This window comes from Eumetopias jubatus, unplaced genomic scaffold (assembly GCF_037043125.1).
Source record: "Eumetopias jubatus isolate StellerSeaLion01/CBP00866 unplaced genomic scaffold, mEumJub1_p1.0 scaffold_11, whole genome shotgun sequence".
NCBI lineage: Eukaryota > Metazoa > Chordata > Mammalia > Carnivora > Otariidae > Eumetopias > Eumetopias jubatus.
In genome coordinates this window covers 60,475,270-60,481,384 of record NW_028274817.1, presented here as the reverse complement: position 1 = coordinate 60,481,384, position 6,115 = coordinate 60,475,270, and the positions used below count along the sequence as shown (strand labels likewise).

At 40.8% G+C, this 6,115-nt stretch overlaps 1 pseudogene; it reads left to right on the top strand.

The window, feature by feature from the left end:
• The first annotated feature begins 1,106 nt into the window (after window positions 1-1,106).
• Window positions 1,107-4,731, top strand: LOC114207403 (leucine--tRNA ligase, cytoplasmic pseudogene; annotated as a pseudogene).
• The last annotated feature ends 1,384 nt before the right edge of the window (window positions 4,732-6,115 follow it).

The following is a 6,115-nucleotide window of genomic DNA, read 5'->3' as shown; positions in this document are numbered from 1 at the left end:
AACTAAAACAAAACAAAACAAAACAAAACAAAAAACAAAAAATGGCTAGAACTGACACAAGCAAAGTCACAGGATAAAAACATCAATGCAGAGAAATCTGTTGCATTTCGATACACCAATATGAAGTGGCAGAAAGAGAAATCAAGGAATTAATTTTGTTTACAGTTGCACCAGAGGAATAAACCTAATCAAAGAGGTAAAAGATCTCTACTCTGAAAACTATAGACTACTTATGAAAGAAATTGAGGAAGACACAAAGAAATGGAAAAACATTCCATGCTCATGGATTGGAATAACAAATACTGTTAAAATGTTTATACTACCTAGGGGCACCTTGGTGTGGCTCAGCCAGTTAAGCATCTGACTCTTGATTTTGGTTCAAGTCATGATCTCTGGGTTATGAGATTGAGCCCCACATCAGGCTCCCCACTCAGTGGAGAGTTTGTTTGAAATTCTTTCCCTCTGCCCCCCCCTCCTTGCTTGCTCTCTCTCTCTCTTAAATAAATAAATTTTAAAAAGGTCTATACTACCCAAAGCAATCTAGACATTGAACGTAATCATTATCAACATAACACCAGCATTTTTCTCAGAGTTGGAACAAACGATTCTAAAATTTGTATGGAACCAGGAAAGACCCCAAATAGCCAAAGTAATGACTAAAAAGAAAACCAAAGCTAGAGTCATCACATTTCTGAACTTTAACTTGTGTTACAAAGCTGTAATCATCATGACAGTATGGTACTGATGCAAGAACAGACACATAGATCAATGGAACAGAATAGGGAACCCAGAAATGGACCCTCAACTATAGAAATGGACCCTCAGCTAATCTTTGACAAAGCAGGAAAGAATATCCAATGGAAAAAGACAGTCACTTCAAAAAATGGGGTTGGGAAAACTTGATAGCCTCATGCAGAAGAATGAAATTGGACTATTTTCTAACACCATACACAAAGATAAATTCAAAATGGATGAAAGACCTACATGTGAGACAGGAAATCACCAGAATCCTAGAGGAGAACGGAGGGAGCAAATTCTTGGACCTTGGCAGTGGGCGGGCGATTGCCTCATCAGGTGTAAAGTGTGTGCTTCAGTGTCATGGGAGGTCTGTCTGCCCCCCAGATGGAAGGGAAAGGTGGTAATCACTGCTTTGAGAGGATCACTGAGGTCACTGTCGTGGGTTTGCAGAGTTAGCTGGGCGGTGCTATGGTGGAAAGAAAAGGAACAGCCAAAGTAGACTTTTTGAAGAAGATCGAAAAAGATATCCAACAGAAATGGGATACTGAAAAAGTGTTTGAGGTCGATGCATCTAATGTAGAGAACCAGACTCGCAAGGGCAAGTACTTTGTAACCTTCCCATATCCGTATATGAATGGGCACCTTCATTTGAGACACACATTTTCTTTATCCAAATGTGAGTTTGCAGTAGGACACCAGAGACTGAAAGGAAAAACTTGTCTGTTTCCCTTTGGTTTACACTGTACTGGAATGCCCATCAAGGCATGTGCTGATAAGTTGAAAAGAGAAATAGAGCTTTATGGTTGCCCCCCTGAATTTCCAGATGAAGAAGAGGAAGAGGAAGATACCAATGTTAAAACAGAAGATGTAATAATTAAGGATAAAGCTAAAGGAAAAAAGAGTAAAGCTGCTGCTAAAGCTGGATCTTCTAAATATCAGTGGGGCATTATGAAATCCCTTGGTCTCTCTGATGAAGAGATAGCCAAATTTTCTGAAGCAGAATATTGGCTTGATTATTTCCCACCACTGGCTATTCAGGATCTGAAGAGAATGGGTTTGAAGGTAGACTGGCGTCATTCCTTCATCACCACTGATGTTAATCCTTACTATGATTCATTTGTCAGGTGGCAGTTTTTAACATTAAGAGAAAGAAGCAAAATAACATTTGGGAAGCGGTATACCATTTATTCTCCAAAAGACGGACAGCCCTGCATGGATCGTGACAGGCAAACTGGAGAGGGCGTGGGACCTCAGAAATATACTTTAATCAAGTTGAAAGTGCTTGAGCTATACCCATCCAAATTAAGTGGCCTGAAAGGTAAAAATATCTTCTTGGTAGCTGCTACTCTCAGACCTGAGACCATGTTTGGACAGACCAACTGTTGGGTTCGCCCTGATATGAAGTACATTGGGTTTGAGACGGTGAATGGTGATATATTCATCTGCACCCAAAGAGCTGCCAGGAATATGTCATACCAGGCCTTTACCAAACACAATGGAGTGGTGCCTGTTGTTAAGGAATTAATGGGAGAGGAAATTCTTGGTGCATCACTTTCTGCTCCTTTAACATCTAATAAGGTCATCTATGTTCTTCCAGTGCTCACCATTAAGGAGGAAAAAGGCACTGGTGTGGTCACAAGTGTTCCTTCTGACTCCCCTGATGATTTTGCTGCCCAGAGATCTGAAGAAAAAGCAAGCCTTACGAGCAAAGTATGGAATTAGAGATGACATGGTCTTGCCATTTGAGCCGGTGCCAATCATTGAAATCCCAGGTTTTGGAAATCTTTCTGCTGTAACCATTTGTGATGATTTGAAAGTTCAAAGCCAGAATGACCGAGAAAAACTTGCAGAAGCAAAGGAGAAGTTATATCTAAAAGGGTTTTATGATGGTGTAATGTTGGTGGATGGATTTAAGGGACAGAAGGTCCAAAATGTAAAGACTATTCAGAAAAAGATGATTGACACTGGAGATGCACTTATTTACATGGAACCAGAGAAACAAGTTATATCCAGATCTTCAGATGAATGTGTCATGGCCCTGTGTGATCAATGGTACTTGGATTATGGAGAAGAGAACTGGAAAAAACAGACATCCCAGTGCTTGAAGGGACTGGAAACATTCTGTGAGGAGACCAGGAGGAATTTTGAAGCTACCTTAGGTTGGCTACAAGAGCATGCTTGCTCGAGAACTTATGGTTTAGGTATTTGTCTGCTCTGGGATGAGCAGTGGCTGATCGAATCACTCTCTGATTCCACTATTTACATGGCACTTTACACAGTTGCACACCTGCTGCAGGGGGGAACTTGCGTGGACAGACAGAGCCTCCACTGGGCATCAGACTGCAACAGATGACCAAGGAGGTTTGGGATTATGTTTTTTTCGGGGAGGCTCCATTTCCTAAGACTCAGATCCCAAAGGAAAAATTAGATCAGTTAAAGCAGGAATTTGAGTTCTGGTATCCTGTGGATCTCCGAGTGTCTGGCAAGGATCTTGTTCCAAATCATCTTTCATATTACCTTTATAATTATGTGGCTATGTGGCCAGAACAAAGTGACAAATGACCTGCTGCTGTGAGAGCAAATGGACATCTCCTCCTCAACTCTGAGAAGATGTCGAAGTCCACAGGCAACTTCCTCACTTTGACCCAAGCGATTGACAAATTTTCAGCCGATGGAATGCGTTTGGCTCTGGCAGATGCTGGTGACACCGTTGAAGATGCTAACTTTGTGGAAGCCATGACCAATGCAGGGATCCTCCGTCTGTACACCTGGTTGGAGTGGGTGAAAGAAATGGTGGCCAACTGGGGCAGTCTGAGAAGCGGGCCTGCCAGCACCTTCGATGATAGAGTTTTTGCCAGTGAGATGAATGCAGAAATTATAAAAACAGATCAAAATTAAGAAAAGATGATGTTTAAAGTAGCTTTGAAAACACGGTTTTTTGAGTTTCAGGCTGCAAAAGATAAATACCATGAATTGGCCATAGAAGGGATGCACAGAGACCTTGTGTTCCACTTTATTGAAGTTCAGACACTTCTCTTGGCTCCGTTCTGTCCACATTTGTGTGAGCACATCTGGAGACTGCTGGGAAAGCCTGACTCCATTATGAGTGCTTCATGGCCTCTGGCAGGTCCTGTGGATGAAGCCTTGATATGTTCCTCACAGTATCTCATGGAAGTAGCACATGACCTTAGATTGCGACTCAAGAACTATATGATGCCAGCTGAGGGGAAGGAGACTGACAAGCAGCCACCTCAGAAACCTTCACATTGCACCATCTATGTGGCGAAGAACTATCCTTCTTGGCAACATACTACCCTTTCAGTGCTGTGTAATCACTTCTAGGCCAACAGTGGAAAATTGCCTGATAACAAAGTCATTGCTAGTGAACTGGGCAATTTGCCAGAGTTGAAGAAATACATGAAGAAAGTGATGCCATTTGTTGCAATGATTAAGGAAAATCTGGAGAAGATGGGACCTCGTGTTCTGGATTTACAGTTAGAATTTGATGAACAGGCAGTCCTGATGGAGAATATAGTCTATCTGACCAATTCCCTTGAGCTAGAACACATAGAAGTCAAGTTTTTCTCCGAAGCAGAAGATAAAGTCAGGGAAGACTGCTGTCCTGGGAAACCACTTAATGTTTTTAAAACAGAACCTGGTGTGGAAGTTTCCCTAGTGAATCCCCAGCCATCCAACGGCCACTTCTCAACCAAAATTGAAATCAGGCAAGGAGATAACCGTGATTCTATAATCAGGCGTTTAATGAAAATGGACCGAGGAATCAAAGACCTTTCTAAAGTGAAGCTGATGAGATTTGATGATCCACTGTTGGGGCCTCAGCGAGTTCCTGTCCTGGGAAAAGAGCACACTGTGAAGACCCCCATTTCTGAGCATGCTATTTTCCATGTGGACCTCATGAGCAAGAAAATTCATCTCACTGAAAATGGGCTAGGGGCAGATATTGGTGATACAATTATCTATCTGGTTCATTAAACTCATGCAGATTGGAGATAAAAAAAATTCTTGGACCTCAGCTGCAGCAACTTCTTACAATACATGTCTCTGGAGGCAAGGGAAACAAAAGCAAAAATGAACTATTGGGACTTCATCAAGATAAAAATCTTCTGCACAGCAAGGGAAACAATCAACAATACTAAAAGGCAACCAAAGAACGGGAGAAGATATTTGCAAATGACATATCAGATAAAAAACTAGTATCCACATTCTATGAAGAACTTAATCAAACTTAACACCCCCCCAAAAAAATAAAATTCCAGGCAGGAAATGGACAGAAGGTATGAAAGGATATTTCTTTAAAGAAGACATACAAATGGTTAACAGACACATGAAAAAATGCTCAACATCACTTATCATCAGGGAAATACAAATGAAAACCACAATGAGATACCACCTCACACCTGCCAGAATGGTTAAAATTAACAGTTCTGTAAACAACAGATGCTGGTGATGATGCAGAGAAAAAAGAACCCTTTTACACTGTTGGTGGGAATGCAAACCAGTGCAGACACTGTGGAAAACAGTAGAGAGGTTCCTCGAGATATTTAAAAATAAAGGTACCCTATGGCCCAGCAATTGCACTACTAGATATTTACCCCAAAGATATAAATCTAGTGATCTGAAGGTGCACATGCATCCCAATATTTATAACAGCATTGTCCACAATAACCAAAATACAGAAAGAGCCCAGATGTCCATTGACAGATGAATGGATAAAGAAGATGTGATTATATATATATATATATATGTATATATATATATATATATATATATATATATATATATATATAATATTCCCCACCATCAACAAGAATAAGATTTTGCCATTTGCAATTATGTGGATGGAACTAGAGTGTATTAGGCTAAGCCAAATAAGTTACTCAGAGAAAGACAAGTACCATATGATCGCACTCATATGTAGAATTTAGGAACCAAAACAGATTAACACTGGGGAAAGGAAAGGAAAATAAAGTAAAATAAAAACAGAGAGGAAAGCAAAGCATAAGAGACTCTTAACTATAAGGAACAAACTGAGAGTTCCTGGAGGGGATGTGGGTTTGGGGTATGCAGTAATTGAGTGATGGGCATTAAGGAAGTCACATTATGTAAAGAGTACTGGGTGTTATATGCTACTCATGAATCACTAAATTATACCCCTGAAACTAATACACTATATGTTAACTAACTTGAATTTAAATAAAATATTTATTAAAAAAGAAAGGATAAGAAAATATCTCCCAGGGCGCCTGGGTGGCTCAGTCGTTAAGCATCTGCCTTTGGCTCAAGTCATGATCCCAGGGTCCTGGGATCGAGTCCCACATCGGGCTCCCTGCTGGGCGGGAAGTCTGCTTCCCCCTCT